Source organism: Periplaneta americana, chromosome 10, assembly GCF_040183065.1.
Source record: "Periplaneta americana isolate PAMFEO1 chromosome 10, P.americana_PAMFEO1_priV1, whole genome shotgun sequence".
NCBI lineage: Eukaryota > Metazoa > Arthropoda > Insecta > Blattodea > Blattidae > Periplaneta > Periplaneta americana.
Window position 1 is genome coordinate 134214180 of NC_091126.1, and position 20495 is coordinate 134234674.

General features: G+C 40.2%; 1 long non-coding RNA gene across 2 annotated transcripts in view; it reads left to right on the top strand.

Annotated features, from left to right (window-relative positions):
- Nucleotides 1–2689: 2689 nt before the first annotated feature.
- The window catches only part of LOC138708039 (uncharacterized), a 37864-nt gene continuing 20058 nt past the window's right edge, over nucleotides 2690–20495 (top strand). For both annotated transcript variants that reach the window (XR_011334555.1, XR_011334556.1), the window contains exons 1-2: nucleotides 2690–2802; nucleotides 6723–6862. This is a non-coding gene — a long non-coding RNA (uncharacterized lncRNA). The remainder of the gene's footprint in view (nucleotides 2803–6722; nucleotides 6863–20495) is intronic.

Here is a 20495-nt window from a genome sequence, read left to right on the forward strand (position 1 = left end):
CTGCGACTTTTAACTGCTTTTCGACGGCAATTTCTTTTGACGTTTCTGTTAATTCAACATGAATGTAGCCACTATTTCATCACTCTTTGGCGACAAAAATTAAATTGTCGTAATTGTTTTTAGGAGTGTAGCGACTTTTGAAGTGCTCTTTGGCAGCGTTCCTTACATTCTGTTGGCTACTCTGCTGTTGACTTTTTTTCTTTTTTGAAACGGAGCTTTCGGGCTAAGATGCCGTGGTCTACTGTTGCAGATGTTAGGTACCCTAGGTCGAAGTCTTCTGCTAGGGATACCTGTAGCAACTGATAACCTGTCTCGAAAAATCGAAAGAGAATTGGGAGGACAAATTTAAAAGGTACGCAAAACGCGTCCTTGCAAGGGGTTGGGGGCTGTACAAAACTAAGTATGTGAGCTCCAAGCCTGTTGGCCACTAGTCTCACTCCAGGTTACGCTGCTCCACTGAAGGAGCTCTAGAAAATTTTGAAGGGGAAGCCGAAATTGGACGTAACCTCTTAGGTACCACATACGCGAGGGGGACTGAGATTTGATCAAGTGATCACGGAACGGGGCGAGGAGGAGATGGCTGGTGTTTGCCGTTAAGATGGCAAGACGCTGTCATCTGTTGTTCGATGACAAAGCATGTGAAGGCCGTCGGAAGAAGCGCCGTGAAATCTAAATCTGCAATTTGAGAGGTCCCTGTCCTTTCTAATTGCGACTAATTGAGTGACTTCGTATATTTAATAGACAATTTATAGGTTCTGAACTAGGGCATACGTCGTTTACAAGAAAGGGGAATATATATGGGGAAGGGCATATAGGTCCGTGGCCCATTTCTTATAGGGCTCATCCCGACATTTGTCTTACGCCTTAGGAAAACCACGGAATACCTTAGGCAGGATGAGTTGTCTCATATATAAGAGACTAGCCAATTTGGCTATTATGTAGGAGGTGATTGTTGTCATGAGCCCTGTTGAATCGTCTCAATTTAGAGACCAGCCATTCGTCTCAATTTAGAGACCAGCCATTTGGCTATATGATGGCTCAATTACGAAGAGAGGGGAGAGATGTAATTGTTAATTAATTTAGAGTAATTAGGGAGATTCATGGAGATATGAGTGCAGGTCCGTGGCCCATTTCATTTAGGGCTCATCCCGACATTTGTCTTAGCGCCTTAGGAAAACCACGCAAAAACCTTAGGCAGGATGAGTTGTCTCAATATCAGAGACCAGCCAGTTGGCTCTTAGGTTGAATGACTCTATGAATCGATGGATCTATACTAGCCAATTGGCTCTATGATAGTTCCATCGATCAGCAAAAGTAGATATTGTTAGGGAGGGATTTTGTTTAGCCCAGTTAAGACAAGGTCATTTTAAAGCGGTTGCACTATCCAAGGAGTCTCATGGTGTTGAGTCGTGGCTACCAAAACCTGGGAGTAACGCCAGCCTCCCTGTCCTCCTGTCTCAATAGTATAGCTAATGGACCTGTTTGGTGTCTACGCCGTAACTTAGGATCGTACTGGCCGAGGCCAGATATGAGCGGGTTGGGGTTAGCACGAGCTTCCGCATACAGGTTCCTAGCCAGTCGAGCAATGAACTCGTCTATGGTTGGCAACTCTAGTTCGTCATGGAACTTTCTTCTCGAGGCGACTCGGGGGAGATGGGTAATGAGTCGAATCACCTGGTTTTGGATAACTTGGAGTTTACGGAGATGGGACACTGCCGCAAACCCCCATGCGGGTGCGGCATAGGTAATGACAGAGCGAATGAGGGCCTTATACATGGTAAGTCCTACCCTCAGGTTGTCAGGAGTTAAGGCCGCTAGAATGGGATAGTGTCTAACTATCAGCCCGTTGGCCTTACGAAGAAGGGATTGGATGTGATGTCGGAAGGTGAGATGAGAGTCCATAATGATCCCTAAATATTTAATTTGATTCATCCACGGCATTTCTCGTCCGAAAAGTGTGGGTGGTGGTGGTAGTATGTCTTCGAGCCTCGCTCTTAGTGAAAAGAGTATGGCCTGACATTTCTCTACATTGACCTTGATTCTCCAGTCATGGAACCACGGCTGGAGGTGATCTAAGATCGACTGCAAATAACCTGTCTGGTTGCTTGTCCTTATTTATAGAGCCGGGGCGATTGGCCTTAGTGTTCCGTCAGTCAGGTTATCAATTGCTACAGGTATCCCTAGCAGAAGACTTCGACCTAGGATACCTAACCACTGAAGATGTCTGCCGCAGTAGTAGTCGAAACGTCTGGGAACATCTGCACCAGTAGATCACGGCATCTTAGCCCGAAAGCTCCGTTTCAACTAGACACCGGCTGTGAAGGTTTTTTTCTTTTGTTTGCAGGTGAATTGAGCAGTATTGCCAATCCGGTGCTTTTCGCACTAGATCTGGTGTTTTTGAAAGTCCTTTGGCGCCAAATTTAAATAAATATCGCCTTAGCGAAACTATAGTGCTTTTGCAGTAATTTTAGTGCCTATTCTAGAGCTTTTGGAGAAAATAAGAAAAATACTGATGAAAAAGAGGTTCGTTGACTATGCAGGAAAATATATTAGTTATAACGGAAAGCACTGCAATCGTCCCATAAAGAATAACCACAGTTCACACGAGTGTCCCGTGCCAGGATCATGGAAGCTGTGAGATGATGAAGTGCGCATGTGCTGACATCTCATAAACTGCCAGTGCGATCCTCGGCATTTATATAAATGGAATTATGTTATTCGAATTTTGTTAGGTACCGGTAGGTCTACTGTGTGTATATTTACATGTGAATGTTGCGTATCTACCTCTAAAGGCAATTATTGGTATTATTATTTATTTATTTTACATAATAGTTTTTAGCCACTGAAATAGTGTAATAAACCTTAGAGTTAAAAACTTTTGTTTATCAAAAGTTCAGTATACAGATTCCTCACTGACAATTATATCTTGAAACACTAAAAAGAGTAGATTCGTCTGGGTTTGTCGAATGCGCATCATCATGCTTGTGAAAGGCACTTTTTCACCCTTTTCAGTGCCAATTTATTTTGTGTGCACAAGGTTGGAATTTTGAAGTAAGAGGGGAAGGAAGGAATCCGTGTTCTGAAATTTATCCATCTTGATGATGTGAGTACTGTTGTCCCATAATAAAATGCCATATTTTAATGTACTGTTAGAATATGAGTAATCAGCAGTCTTAATATATTTTAATGGTAAAATTATTTTTAAACTTTAAAAAATATGTATTATATGTCTTTCTCGTGTTAAATTTTATCGTACCTGGTTAATATGTTTCGGCCTGGTACGATAAAATTTAACACAAGAAAGACATAATACATATTCCAAAGTGATGTATTTTTAAAAGTTGTGTAATCAAGATGTATTAAAAAATAAATGCTGGATAATTTAATACTTAAAAGATCAATACGTTGTTCCGAAGTTAGCTTTGTGTCAACCACAATTCCAAGCATGTTATATGAACAATTTGTTGAGCAAGATTTTTAATTAAATGTTAATGATTCTGTTTTATTTTCATTTAAAACTAAAGCGTTAACTTCAAAATAAATTTTTAACTTGTACATTATGTCAGTGTTTCATTTTGAAGCAACGGTAATATCTTAATAATTGTAATTGAATCGTCCCAAAGAAGAAGGGCACAAGTCCAATATTTTCTAAAATTGACATTTTATTCAGAAAATGTTTTTCAAGCGTCAGGCTATCATTCTACATTAAAAGGTCACATGTCACTGTAATATTGGATGAATGACAAGAGTATTAATATCCCGTTCCCTGGAGGAAGGTTCCAAGTCCAGGACTTGTGACCATACAATAGGTTTTTTAGCAGTTGGCAATCTTGCGAGCTGTAGTTTCATGTTCAATTTATGGATATTTTTGTTCATTGTTGTGGTATAAACGGTTGAAATAATATAATAAAAATTCAATTCTATGGTTTGAAGTGAATTCTTATTCACAGTAATAATACCGGTATTTAAGAAGTGTCTTACAGTCAGTGTTACAAGAACAGAATGGAGAATGCAGAAAATAGTAGTTAGAAAGGGAAGAAAAGGATTGCCCAGCCAACATCCTGGAAATGTAACCAAAGAAAAATGGCAAGAGTAAAAGAACTTGAATACACTAACTCCAAAGGAATAGTGATTCCTGCTAGTGATTCCTGGCCCTCCTTGCAGGTAATTAAAATATTCTATTAAAACAACAAAATTAATTAACATGTATTGCATTTCAAATTAAGATACCTATCCTTTCCAATAAATTTATATTAAGAATAAATTTTAAAATTTTATTTTATTTTAGGTGCACCAGACACTGTTACGAGAAAGTAGGTCATCCCGATGATGTTTGTATTCGCCTGTACAGCATGGAGTCAAAAGACATACAAGATTTATATCTTCAGAGTCTCATAGACACAACGGACATTGCAAGGTGTAGACCAAGACTAACTACTAAAAACAGTAAGAAGAAGAGTGCATCTTTCAAGTATCATGTTATGGTAGGAGACCAATGGATCGAGGTATGTCTCATTGCATTTTTATCACTGCATGGAATTAAAGTGAAAAGAGTGAGGAGGTTGAGAGAACTAGCCATTCTTGGAGAGAGCCCTAAGAATATGAGAGGAAAAAATGATAAGGGCAATGCTCTTCCCGAAGAGAGAAATCTAAAGGTGAAGGAACACATAGAGAGTTTTGATGTTAAGGAAAGTCATTATGCTCAAAGGTCATTTAAATATTTAGATTCAAGCCTCAATATAAAAATTATGTATAAGCTGTACAAAGAGTTGCACCCTAATATCGTAATAAGCTATCAGTCGTATGCAAAAATGTTTAATGAAAATTACAATCTTTCATTTGGGCATCCTCAAATTGACTGTTGCGGATTATGTGAAGAGTTAAAAACAAAGCTAAATAATTCACATCTTAATGACAACGCAAAACGGACTGCTGCGGCTGAAATAATGGTGCACAAACGAAGAGTCAATAATTTCTATAGCCAATTAAAATCTGCCAGAAGTGCTACAGAAGAAGTTCTTCCCTTATGTTTTGCCTTTATGCAGAACATACCATTGCCCACCATCCCAGTGCAGGAAATATACTACATGAGACAGTTACATGTTAACCTTTCTTGCATTCATAATATTAAGACCAGTACTGCCGTCATTTATCTGTATCATGAAGGTATTGCGAAAAAGGGCCCCAATGATGTTTGTTCATTTCTACTTGATTACCTACAGAGTTATGTTCCCTCAACTGTTACTGAATTACACCTGTACTCCGATAACTGTGGGGGGCCAGAACAAGAATCATGACATGGCACGACTCTTGCTAGCCCTAACAGATATGAAGACATTTTAATAAAATTAAACATTACTTCCCTGTCCGTGGGCACTCCTTCCTACCCTGCGACAGAGATTTCGGTATTATAAAGAGGGCTCTTAAAGCACATGGCAGACTGTGTGCTTTACATCATATTACTTCCAACAACATCAAGAAATTCACGGTTAAAGAGGTGCAACTCATAGACATAAAAAGCTTCAAAACCTGGTGGCCAATTTACTACAAGAGAAACTGCATATTGGAGGAAACTGCAGCAAGGGATGTTCCGAGGGCGAATAAAGTTTGTTTTGGAATCAGCAGTTTGGTGCATTTTGTGTATGATTCTCAGAAGCCAGGCAGCATAGTCACGTACAACACTGTTAATGGACTTGTAAGAAACACTTTTCACATAGGACAACCAGGAAGAAGAATCCCTAAGCTCCCTACCAATATAGCATACACCAATAAAATTGCAATAAAACAAGCCAAAATAAATGCTATCAAGAAGCTTCTTCACTACATACCTCAAGAATACGAAGAATTCTTCAGTGAAATTGTTAACTGGCCAACAGCTGAAGAAAATGTACGAGATGAAGATTGAAGTTGATAGTAAAATCAAGAGAAAGGACACATGTCCAAAATTACATTTGCTAATTTCATATTTCAAACAATGTCATTGACAATTGTGTTTTTGCCTCATAAAATCAACAATAAAGGAGGACATCATTGTAAAAAAAAAAATGTTTCAGTAAAGTTTGTAAAGTCTATAACGTTTTTTTTTTTTTTTTTTTTCATTTTCTCAACGCTTTTGTAAAATGTACTTAGGACCTTTCTCTTTGGGACGATTCGTATAGTTTAGATTAACTTGTTATCTACACTACAAAAACTGAGGCATTATCTATCATTTCAGCCTGTGTGACATCCTATTTATGCATTCAAACAACATCTCATATGTGAAAAATTTGCTTTCTATGGGTAGTAAGTGGTAACAAGTCAATGTGTTAAGTAAGAAAATCTTGCTTTACTGGGTTTGAAGACTGGCTTATAAAAGAATAAGTACAATTTCCTCTCGTATTATTTGCACGATAGATTTTCGTTAGGAGCATACAAACTAGCAAATAACAGTCTTTGGAAATGGAGGGTAGTAGTTATCAGTTACTAGAAGGAGTTGATATTTTCTTTTTCTATATACCTGTAATATAAAAGTAAAGTATTGGCTATAATATAATACAGAGAGTAGTTGAAGTTAATAAACTGGGACTGTGCAGAAGAGCAGAGAGAAAATATGGAATTGAGTTATGGTAATCCATGATGCCTTTGAGCAACAATTTGTAGAAGTATATTTCCAGGACTGGTACTTGATTTGCAAATGTTGTATTTGACAAGTGGTATGTCTTGATTTGGTAATTTTGTTGCAGATGGCTCACTGACTCAAGAAGAAGAAGTGGAGTTGGCAAAGTGGAAACAAGAAATTGTTCATTTGAACACACAGTTCTCAAGGTCAGAGACACCCAAAGTTAACAGATCAGCTTTGCCAAGACTCCGTCTCCTGCCAAAGGTAAGTGTAAAATGTTCAGTTTTTGTCTGACCATCTGATTCGTTTTTGAGGACCTGACTACAATCCAGGCCCAGATACACTGTAACTAGTTTTTGGTATTTTCATATATTCTACCTCTTTTTAACTTTCTCTGTGCTTTGTATTATGAAGGAACAACTGTGAAACAAGCTCTACTGTTAGATAAATATTTTTTAAAATTGATAGCAACATTTATCACATTCTCGTGCTTTTTGTGGTCTTGTCGTTCTGAATATAAGTTGGCAACTTCATTGTGATACTTGGACAGGTACAGTAGTGACTTAGTGCATAATGATTGCTAAATACACAACTATGGCAGTACTTTTGTTTATTGCTTTTACATAATAAATTACTTTACACTGATAATAATAGGGCAGTAGTGACAAACGAACTGTTGAATAAATATTTTACAAAGTCGTAACAAGATTTATTACATTCCCATGCTTCTTGTGGTCTTGTTGTTTTGAATAGTAATGGACGAAATTATTGTGACTCAACCAGCTGCAATAGCAATTCTGGTCTTGCATAATGATAGCTAAACTCACGGCAAAACTTACACAACTGTGGCAGTACTTTTGAATAGTGCTTTTACTTAATGTAAAAGCACTATTCAAAAGTACTGCCGCAGTTGATTTTACACTAATACTAATAGAGCAGTTATAGATGCTGTACTGTAGATTAATTATTTCATAATTTCATAGAAAGATTTATTACATTCCCATGGTTCCTTAAGTGTTGTAGTGTTCAATAATGTTTGACGACTTCATACACGACACTTGGACAGCTGCATTATGAACTGTACAGTTGAATAATTAATGCCAAATTCATGCCAGAACTTATGCAAGTCTCAGAGTACCTTTGTTTTGTTGCTTTACATAATAATTGGCTCAATCTACTAATTATAGAGCTGCATTACCGACGACTGAGTTGTTGCCTGAATATGTACAAATTGAAATAATTAGAACTCCCATGCTCATTGTGGTGGTATTGTTTTGAATAGTAATTCACGAGTTCATACTGATACTTGAACACGTGCAATAAGGTCTCTAGTCTTTGCATAATGGTTGCGAAAATAATGCCAGGACTTATACATAGGTGACAGTACTTTTGTTTAGTTATCTTATATAATAAATGAATTCACATTGATAGTTAAAGACCAGTGAAAACGACTGAACTGTTGGAAAATATTTTCCAAATAGCAATTTTTATTACATTCCCATGCTTCTTGTGGTCTTGTTCTTTTGAATCGAAATTGTCAACTTCATTCTGATACTTGGACAGCTGCAGTAAGTTTTCTAGTCTTGCATAATGATTGCTAAATTCATGCCAGAGCTCATACAACTGTGGCAATACTTTTATTTAGTGCTTTTGCATAATAATTGACTTTACACTCATAGTTAAAGAGCAGTTATAGCAACTGAAATGTAGGTAAATTATTTTACATAATCATAGTAAGGTTTATTACCTACATTCTCTTGCTTATTGTGGTCTTATTGTTTTGAATATTAGTTGAGGGCTTCATTGTAATACTTGGACGAGTGCAATACAGACTCTGGACTTGCATAATAATTGATAAATTCATGCTAGGACTTATAGAACTTAGTTGTTTGACATAATAAATGACTTTACACAGATATTAGAGTCTATGCCAATTCGGAAGGTGGTTGTCTGCTAGCATTTGCGTCGAGAGAGACAGATAGAGAGAGCAAGGCAGCGTACAACATTGCCACATCGTACTTCACGAGCACGTGCAATACAAATAGTGCAGGAGAGAATTTAAATTATCAAAAGACAATAATGACCTTAACCGTTGATTACTGTAAGCATGATACCAAACAAACCCTCTTTCCTTCACTAACAATATTCTTTGCACGGTTCTCAATCCCACACCACATGCTTCTGCAGTCGTTTCTTGCATGTTGGCAACGTTGCTGCCATCATCAAGATGGCCAGCAGCGTTCTGCTCGTTAACGTTTTTAAAATAATTATACACCTTAAACACTATTTTCCGCGCCTGCTTGTGTAATACTTATCTTTTTACAGTCTCTTCTTCCATTTATTTACCTTACATACACACAGTAAATGTTAGTTTTACTTATTGAATGTATTGAAACACTCGCACGTGAACAAACGAACTCGGGAAGTGCTTGTTATAGACTGATTCTGATTGGTTCTACTGTACATGCTTGTGACGTCACATACCAGAAATGCTATGGCGCATATAGAAGCTAACCGCCTTCAGAAATGCTGTCTAGTCTAATAGTGCAGTAATGACGACTGAACTTCTGGGTAAGTATTTTCCAAAGATATATTACGTTCTCATGCTTCCTGTGGTCTTGTTGTGTTCAGTGGTAATTGACGAAATCGTGATTCTTGCATAGGTCTATTAGGGACAATGTTTGCTAAATTCATGCCAGTATTCGTACTATTGTATACTGTTTGGAAACAAAATGGATTTACACTAATAGTTATGCAGCAGTTACATGGACTGAACTTAGGTGAATTATTTTCCAAATTCATGGCATGATTTATTATGTTCCCATGCTCGTTTAGGTGTTGTTGTGTTCAATAATGTTTGACGACTTCATACTGATGGCCGGTTTCACCAAGCTTCTTTAAATCAGCACAAACGACTTGTCAACAAATGGATCGTTTAATTTTAACGGAATCTTTAAAAGTTGACTATTTCACCAAGCCTCGTATCTTTAAAATTAACAGGCGTTTACTAACGAGGGGATTTTGTACTTGTATCTTGCATGTTTTGTTTTTCATACGACCATGGCTTCGAAATCGCGAATTTCATTGGTTACATATGATCATGGCTGACTTTGTTTGGCATGAAGAAACAATCATAGGCAAACGGGTAAGAGGCAGTAATTTTAAGAACATCTTCCTAAATACAGTATGTTGTCATACAGCAATTAAAAAAAAAAGACAGCTGCTTCCAAATGTAAATAATAGGAATGTAGAGCAGTTAAATTGTAGCTTCTAAAGGAAATCTGAGAAAATTTAGCGGACTACAAGGTCGACAGCTTAAAAATTGATGCCACAATTAATTATATACAAAGCATTCTAAGCAGTTATATTAGGCCTAAATTTAGGACGGGAAATCGCCTCTTCCATAAATTGCATACTACTTTTCCACTGTATTTCATGCAGATTTATTAGTACCCTGTAACAATTTTGCCATGCTTGTGTGACAGGATTCAGGAGAGATGTCATTAAATTGGATTTTAAGGGGTATCCATTGTCTCCTAAAAGAAAATCTCTTTGCACCCTTTTCATTTAAAAGGCATCCTCCTTTGGAATGTTGTGCTATCCGTGTAGACCGTAACATTATCTTAAACCGAGAAGAATCTGTTGGAGAGGCGTTAAGTGGGTGATTCCTATCTGTCGTATTCTAACCTATTACAATTTCAATAAACTAGCGCTGAGGTAGTTCTGAGGTAAAAGTGAAAATCGTTGAACTTATAAGGGATTTTTTTGTGGTAATCAGTTGATCGTATATGCAAGGCATAACAAAAAATTAAACTAATCAAACATAACCTGTCACAGATTCGTATGTGCAAGGTGTATAAGCAGAGTACGAAGGAAACTACCTCAGCGCTAGTTTAACCACAATTTTTCTATGCGGAGCGTTACATAGGCCTATGAAATTGTTTGAATATTGAAGGAAAAATAGGATCTTCTATTGCAGAATCTTTTGGCTATATTACTGCTAGGATATACGATTGGAACATGTACACAATCTATGTTGTCTATGACAACATAAAATTTAGCTATAAGCTTATTAGGCCTATAGAAATAATGACTATTGTAATGTTGGTAGTACGTCTGATAATTTATTCACATATCTAGACAATACAGCTTTTGATACCCCGTTCATATCATCAATTACTATTTCAAAACTTCCCGCAACATTATTTTAAAACGAGAAGAATCTGTTGAAGAGGCGTTAAGTGGGTGATTTCTATCTGTCGTATTCTAACCTATACAGTATACCGGTATTCACTTTCTTCTAGAATCATTCTTACTACTTATTTCCTTAATGTGTAGCTTTCGTGGAATTCTTTATCACTTAAATCTTCAAAATGATTATTCCGAGTGTTATTACAACATATAAGTTCGTCGTTATGTTGAAGTTCTAAATAAAGAACTTCATCATCGAATAATTACGTCCGCCATGTTGTTGACTTCTTAACGCATCGTTACTGTTTTAACGCGACGAATAGGTCCTAATAAATTAACGATGAATTTAAAGATGCGTTAGCAATAATGATACTTGGTGAAACACAAAAACTGACTAACGTGTCATTAAATTATTTAACGAGACGTTATAATGATAACGAAGGTTGGTGAAACCGGCCATGAGACTTGAATAGGTGCAATAGAGCCTCTACTATTGAATAATTATTGCTAAGTTCGTGCTAGACTTATGGAACTCTCAGAGTACGGTACCTTTGTATTGTACTTTTAAATAATGATTGTTTTAAGCTACTAGTTATAGAGCTTCATTACCGACTGAGATCTTGCATAAATGTCTGCTGCGCATTGAAGAAATTAGAATTGTATCCATGCTTGTTATGGTGGTGTAGTTTTGATTAGCAATTGATGACTTGATACTGATACTTGGACGGTGGAATAGGGACTCTACTTTTGCATAATAATTGCAAAAATTCATGCTAGGATTTATATTACTGTGGCACTACTTTTAATTATTGACTTTACTTAATAAATTACTTTAAAGTAATATTAATAGGGCATTAATGATGGCTGATATGTTGCATAAATATTTTCCAAAGTGATAGCAAGATTTATTTTACTCAAATGTTTCTTGTCGTCATGTTTTGAATATTATTTGACGAAATCTTTGTGATTGTTGGACAGTTGCAATAGGGACTTTGATCAAGCATAAGCATTGCGAAATCCATTCCAAGAGTTATGTAACTGTGGCAGTATTTCTTTTTAGCGCTTTTGCATAATAATTGCCTTTTCACATTGCAATAGTTATACAGCAGTTATTGGGACTGAAGTGTAGGTTAATTATTTTTCAAATTCATAGTAAGATTTGTTACATTCCTATGCTTGTTTAGGCGTTGTAGTGTTCAATAATGTTTGACAACTTGATACTTATACTTGGAGCATTGCAATAGGGACACTAATGTTGAATATTAATTGACAAATGCAAGTCTGAGATTATTATGGTTTGTGATTTTGTATAATAATCGACTTAACCTATTAGTCATAGAGCTGCATTACCGACCGAGCTCTTCCATAAATGTTTACTAATTGAAGAAATTACAATATTGTTGTGTGGAATAGTAATTGACGACTTCATACTCGTACGGTGCAATAAGTTCTCTAATCTTGCATTATCATTTCTAAATTCATACCCAGACTTATACATCTCTACAGTACTTTTGTTTAGCGGTTTTACATAATAAATGACTTTACATTGATAGTTATAGAGCAGTTATATGGATTGATGTGTAGGTTACATATTATCCATAGCAAATTTTTATATGTTTATGCTTGTTCAGGTGTTGTAGTGTTATATAACGTTTGACGATTTCGTACTGACATTTGGACAGCTGCAATAGCGACAGGTACTCTACAGTTGAATATTTAATGCTAAATTGATGCCAGGGATTATGTAAATCTCAGAGTATGGTGCCTTTGAATTCTCTTTTACATAATAACTCATTTAATCTACTAATCATAGAGCTGCATTAACGACTGAGTTCATACATGAATGTTTACAAATTAAAAAAAATTGAATTATCCATACATGTTGTGGTGTTGATCTTTTGAATAACAATTGACGATTTCATACTTGGACATGTGCAATAGGTGATCTGCTCTTACATAATGATTGCTACATTCATGCCACAACTCATAGAAGTATGACAATACTTATTTTTTTGTCCTTTTACGTAATAAATGGATTGACATTGAGTGTTAAAGAGATAGTAATAGAGTCCTGTTGTTTTGAATAGAAATTGACGACTTTATTCTGATACTTTGACAGCTGCAATAGGGACTCTGGTCATGCATAAAGATTGCTAAATTCATGACAGGATTTTTAGGAATGTGGCAGTACTTTTGTTTAGTGCTTTGGTATAATAACTAATTTTACACAAATAGTTACAGAAAAAATCTAAAGACTAATGTGTATCTTAATTATTTTCCAAATGCATAGCAAGATTTATTACATTCCATTCATTGTTTGGTGTTGTAGTGTTCAATATTGTTTCAGCATTTCATACTGACATTTCGCAAGCTGCAGTGGTAATCACAGAGAGTGGAAAGAGAGGATAGAGAAAGCAGAGTGAGCACAGAGAGCACAGTGGGTACAGAAAGAGAAGAGAGATGGCAGAGAGAGCACAGATAGGATAGAGAGAGCACAGAGAGGGCAGAGAGAGAACAGAGAGGACAGTTCGAGAAGAGGGACGACAGAGAGAGCACACAAAGGGCAAAGAGAGGACAGAGAGGGCAGACAGAGAAGAGAGAGAAAGTAGAGAGAAAAAAGAGGCTAAAGTGAGTACAGAGGAGATGAATAGAATACAGAGAATGCAGATAGAATTCAGAGAGGGCAACCAGAATACAGAGATTGCAGATAGAGAACAGAGAGGACAAAGAGACAAAAGAGAGGGCAGATAGAGCAAAGAGTGAAAGTAAAGAGGGTAGAGAGATCACTGAGAGGGCAGAGAGAAAAAAACAGAGCAGAGAGAGAAAGTGGAGAGGAATGAGAGACAACAGAGAAGACAGGGAGAGCACAATGGGGACAGGGTGAGCACGGAGGGGATAGGGAGAGCACAGACAGAACAGGATGTGTACAGAGAGTCAGAGGGAACACAGAGGGGGAGGGAGAGCACACAGGGTACAGAAAGGAAACAGAGGGGACAGGGAGAGTACAGACGGAACAGAATGTGCTCAGAGGATCAGAGGGAACACAAAGGGAAGAGGGAAAGCATGCACACAGGTTACAGAGAGGAAACAGAGGGGACAGGGAAAGCACAGATGGGTCAGACACAGCGCACAGGGGACAGAGAGAACAGAGGGGACAGAGACAGCACAGAGGATACAGGCAGAGCACAGAGGGTACAGGCAGAACAAAGAGAGGACAGGCCGAACAAAAAGATGACAGGGAGAGCACAGTGAGACAGGAAGAGCACAGAGCATACAGGGAGAGCAGAAAGGGGATGGAGATAGCACGAGGGAACAGGGAGAGACTAGAGGGTACAGGAATAATACAGAGGGGACAGGGGAACACAGATTGAACAGGGGGAGCACAGAGGAAACAGGCAGAACACAGAGGGGACAGGGAGACCACAGATGGGACAGGGAGACCTCAAATTGAACAGCGAGAGACCAGAGGGGACAGACAGACAACACAGGCAACAGGGACAACACGTAGGAGACAAGGAGAACACAGAGGGGACAGGGAGAACAGAGAGGATGCTGGGAGAGTATAGAGGGGACAGTGGGAACAGGAAGAACACAGAGGGGATATGGAGAAGACAAAGGATCCAGAGCGAACACAGAGCGGGCAGGGAGAGCACAGAGCGCACTGAGTGAGGCCAGAGGGGAAAGGGAGAGCACAGAGGTGACAGAGAGAACACAGATTGGACAGAGAGAGCACAGAGGGGACAGGAAGAACACAGAGGGGCCAGGGAGAATGCAGAGGGAACTGCGAGAGAGCAGAGGGGACAGAGAGGGACCGGAGGGAACATGGAGAGCATAGAGGAATCAGGGAGGACTTGGATTGGACAGGGAGACACCAGAGGGCACAGGAAGTGCACAAACGGGACAGGGAGGACTCAGATTTTGCAGAGAAGTCCAGATGGGACAAGGAGAACACAGAGTGGACAGGAAGAACTCAGATTGGACAGGGAGTGCACAGAGCGGAGATGGGGAGTCGAGAGGGGACAAGGAGAATTGGGAGGGCACTGGGAGAGCACAGAGGGAACAAAGAGAGACCAGAATGGACAAGGAGAACACAGAGGCGACAGGACGAGCAAAGCAGGGACAGGGAGAACACAGATTGGACAGGGACAGCACAGAGGGGACAGGAGAGCACAAGGGGGAGAGGGAGAATTCAGATTGGACATGGAGAGCCCAGAGGGGACAGTGAGAATACAGAGGTGACAGAGAGAGCGCAGAGGGTTCAGGCAGAGCACAGAGGGAACAGGTAGAGCACAGTGTGACACCAAGAGGAATGAGGATACAGGATGAGGACAGAGGTTACAGGGAGAGCGGAGAGGGGACAGAGAGAACACAGATTGGACAGAGCCCAGAAGGAACAGGAAGAACACAGAGGGGACAGGGAGAAGACTGACAGGCAGGGAGAACAGAGAGTGTGCAGGTAGAAACCAGAGGGGACAGGGAGAGTGCAGAGAGGGGACTTGGAGGACTTAAATTGGACGGGGAGAGTCCAGAGTGGACAGGGAGAGACCAGAGGGGACAAGGTGAACACAGATTGTACAGCAGAGCCCATAGGGGACAAGGAGAATACAGACTGGACAGGAAGAACTCAGATTTGACAGAAAGAGCCCAGTCGTGATACGGAGAGGACAGACGGAACAGGGAGTGCACAGAGCGGTCAAGGAGAAACGAGAGGGGACAAGCAGTACCGAGAGGGCACTGGTAGAGCACAGGACAGGGAGAACACAGAGGCGACAGGACGAGAAGAACGGGTACAGGAAGAATACCTATTCTACGCGGACTGCACAGAGGGGACAGAGAGAACACAGAGAGGGCAGGAAGAACACAGAAGAGACAGAGAGAGCACAAGGGGGGGAGGGAGAACTCAGATTGAACAGGGAGAGCCCAGATGGGACAGGTAGAGAACACAGAGATGACAGAGAGAGCACAGTGCGGACGTAGAAAGCACAGAAGCGACAGGGAGAGCACAGAGGAGACAGGGTGAACAAAGTAAGACAGCAGGAGAAATGAGGATACAGGATTAGTACATAGGTTAGTGGGATGTTGCAGAGGGGACAGGCAGGGCACAGGGAGAACTCAGAATCGACAGGGAGAGCCCAAAGGGGACAGGGAGAGTACGGACGGTTCATGCAGCGGACAGAGAGAGCACAGAGGAGACAGGGAGAGCACAGAGGCGACAGGAAAAGCACAGTGAGACAGAAAGAGTAATGAGGATACAAAATGACCACAGAGGTTACAGACAGGTCGCAGAAGGGACAATGTACAGGGAGAGCACAGAGTCGACTGGGAGAGCACAGATGGGACAAGAACAGCACGGATGGGACCGAGAGTGCCCAGAGTGGACAGGGAGAGACCAGAGGAAGAGGGAGAGCATTGATGTGTTAGGAAGAATACACTGTTTAGTACAGGGAGAGCACAGAGGGGACTGGGAAAGACCGGAGGAGACAAACAAATTACAGAGACGACAGGGAGAACACGGAGGATAGGGAGAGCCCAGAGGGGATAGGAAGACCAGGGAGAGGTCCTGGAGAACACAGAGGACTTAAGTAGACCACAGAGGGGACAGGGAGAGCCCAGAGTGGAGAGGGAGAACACTGACGGGATAGGGAGAGACCAGAGGGCAGGGAGAAGACAGGGGGGCAGGGAGGGCACTGAGGGGACAGTCAGATCTCAGAAGGGACTGGGAGATCACAGAGGGGACAGGTAGAGCACAGAGGGGACAGGGATTGTACAGAGGAGTCAGAAAGGGCAGAGAAAAGGACAGGGAGAGCACAGAGGTTTCAGACATTGTACAGAGGGACAGGGAGAATACAAGTGTGTTCTGGGTGAGCACAGAGTGATCAGGAAGGTCAGAGAAAAACACGGAGAGTAAATATAGAGGTAAGGGAGTGTTCAGAGGGGACAGGGCGAGCACTGTGGGGTCAGGGAGAGCACAGAGGGGACATTCAGATCCAAGAGTGGACAGGGAGAGCACAGATGTGTACTTACCCTGCCCCCTCTGTGTGCCCCCTGACCCCTCTGTCTTTTCTCTGACCTCTCTGTGTTCTTCCTGTCCCTTTGGGTGTTCTCTGTCCAACCTGTGTTCTCCCTGACACATCTGAGAACACAGGTTGGACAGAGAACGCCCAAAGGGACAGGAAGAACACAGAGAGGTCAGAGAAAAGACAGAGGGGTCAGGGGGCATACAGAGGGGGCAGGGCAAGTAACGAGGTTACAGGAAGAGACCAGAGGAAACAGGAAGAACACAGAAGGAACAGGGAGAACACAGAGGAGATAAGGAGAGAAAAGTTATGGCAGGGAGAATACAGAGGACATAGGGAGAGCATAGAGGTGAAAGGGAAGGCACAAAGGAGACTGGGAGAGCATAGAAGTGACAGGGAGAGCACAGAGGTCACAGGGAGAGCACAGAGAAGACAAGGAGACCGCAGAGGTGACAGAGACAGCACAGAGAAGACAAGGAGACCGCAGAGGTGACAGGGAAAGCACAGAGGAGACAGAGAGAGCACAGAGGTGACAGGGAGAGCACTGAGGAGAGAGGGAGAGAACAGAAGTGACATGGATAACACAGAGGAAACAGGGTAAGAACGGGAAACATTGAGTGCACAGAGGTGCCGGGGAAAGCAGAGAAGTGACAAGGAGAGCACAGAGGTGACAGGGAGAACATAGACGAGAGAGGAGCACATAGGTGACAGGAAATGCATAGAGGTAATATGGAGAGCACAGAGGTTACAGGGATGGCACAGAGATAGCAAGAATTCACAGGTAGAGCACAGAAGACACAAGAACAGAATAGAAAGAACCGAGAGCACAGAGTTGACTGGGAGTGACCAGAGGGGACAGGGAGAGCAAAGAGTGGATAGAAATAATATAGAGGAGGGGACAACGAGAACCCATACGGCATGGAGAACACAGTGGGGGCAGGGAGAATACATGGGAGACAGAGATAACTTAGATTGGACATGGAGAGCCAAATAGAACAGGGAGAGCACATATGGGCTGGGGAGTGACCAGAGGGGACAGACATAGCACAGAAGAACATGCAGGGATATGGAGTGCACAGATGGGAGTGCGATAGACCAGAGGGGAAAGGGAGAGCAGAAAGGGGACAGGGAGAACCCAGGGGGGGGGCAGGAAGAACAAAGAGGGTACAAGGAAAACACAAAGGGGACAGGGTGAGACCAGAGGGGATATGTAGAACAGAGATGGGACAGGGAGATTAGACATATAGACCCCAAAGGGGACAGGTCAAACACAGGGGGAGAGAACTGAGGAGACAGGGAATGCACACAGGTGACAAGGAGACCACAGAGGTTACAGGGAGTGCACTCAGGTGACAGAGAGTGCACACAACTGACGGGGAATGTACAGAGAAGATAGGGACAGCTTAGAGGTGACAAGGAGGGTACAGAAGTTACAGGGAGTGCACAGAAGTGAAAGGGAGAGCGTTGTGTTTTTGGTGTACAAAATGAATAGAAGTATACCTTTAAAATTAACGAAACGAGGTGAGAATACTTCTACAACTGTGAGAGTTAGGAAATAATTCGATTTATTTAAACTATGTTGAGTGCAATGCTTTTCAAGAATGAAGTTGGAGTATGAATGAAGATGCATAGTATAGGTCTACTATAGATAATTTCTATCGAGGTTTCTGGAGCAATGGGTTGTAACGTAATAGCTATTGTGGTATTGATGAATGTAATTTCGCCGGTTATATTAGAATATGCAGCAAGAGACTGTAACATATAATTTAATTATATAATATGTTGGTCTACAGTGCACCATGTTGTCGTTTTAAGTGACTCGTGGGTAGATCTTGGATTTTTAGGTGATTAAAATATAATTGTAGGTATCTAAAATAGTTACGTAATGACAGTAGGTAATTTGTATCGAGGTTTCTGGAGCAGTGGGTTATAATGTAATAACTACGGTGGTATTGATGAATGTAATTTCACCGGTTATGTTAGAGTAAGCAGGAACGTAACATGTAATTACTGTATATGATGTGCAGGTCTATAGTGTGCCATGTTGTTCATTTGAAGTGACTCATGAGTACGCCTCGGATTTTTAAGTGATTAAAATATAATTGAATCAGTCGGAACTAAAAGGAACTAAGTCACTTTTCACAACTTTTCAGGAGGAGCAAAAAACATTCCACTAATAACACAAATGTATATATTTTATGTTAGAGAAGACAAAAGAGTATTTAAAAGTCTTAGTTCCTTCTTCCACCGTTTGATGTGCATGACATCAGTTGTACAAATTGTTGCATAACCCAAAACTGCATATTTTGACTTAGTTCCTTTTAGCTCCGACCTATTCAATTGTAGGTATCTAAGATAGTTGCGTAATGACAATAGATAATTTGTATCAAGATTTCTGGAGCAATGAGTTATAATGTAATAACTATGGCGTTATTGATGAATGTAATAATTATTGCCGGTTATGTTAGAGTAAGCAGGAACGTAACGTATAATTACTATATATGATGTGCAGGTCTATAGTGTGCCATGTTGTTCGTTTTAAGTGATTCGTGGATTTTTAGGTGCTTAAAATCTAGTATTGAAGAAAGGAAATAGGTTTTAAAGGATGCTGATAGGCTTACATTTTATAATTATTAAAATAATGTATTTCTGGTAGCCTGTATAATGCAATAAACGTTACTATAATTTATTCAGTATAATCAAACGGAAAACATGCGCACACTTTTCACTTGTTTGCTTTCTGTTTAATGTAGTAGCCTATATAGAACACAAGTTGTTGTACAACTAAAAGAATAGATTTGTCTGTGTTTGTTGAATGCGCATCATCATGCTTACGAAAAGACACTTTTCAGTGCGAATAATGTATTTTGCGTGCACAAGGTTGGAATTTTGGAGTAAGAGGAAAAGGAAAATACCCGTGTTCTGAAATTTATCCGTAATATTTTTTCTAGATCTTGCAAAGAAAAACTGCACCTCTTGCCTGTTAACATTAGCTTGAAGGCAGAAAATGAGGGTTCCACATCAACTGATGTCACCAGAGCATAGTATTTAAATCGTGGTATGAGACATGTTCCACAGATGTATCACACAACACAGGAGCCACAGTATGAAGAGTTGATAATCCGGTTTTTTTTTTTTTTTTTTTTTTTTGTTGTGAAGCATTGTATTAAATTTTTCATGAATTTTATCTTCAAGAGGGCCAGGTGCATGTTCATTTTTTCTTTCGCCTCTTCAATTAAATTCAGTTACTTGTAGATTAGGTTCTCGCTGAAGATTCAAGGGCAGTAATAGTGCGAATTAGAAATGAGTGATGTGATTTGATGTACCTACACAATGTCATAGTAAATTTATGAATCCTTGAATACATCCTACATCTTTAGCTGAAGTAATACATGCAGCATCCTCGTCTAGGATTAGAATTATGTCTTCAGTTTCTTTAAAATGTTGATTGTAATATTCTATGGCTCGAAACCAAATTCCCCAGCGGGAAGGGATGGGTTCTGGTGGTAGTGCTACATCTGGAAGTTTGTCTCGAAATATCTGAATCCTTGCAGGCGCCTTGACAATTATTTTTTTTTTTTATTGTGGAAAGGAGCTTAGGTTGAATGTAGGAAATTGAAGATGTATCTTGTCAGTAACAGAATTCAGGGCATGGACAAAACTGTGACCTGGAGCAATGCAGGATAAGA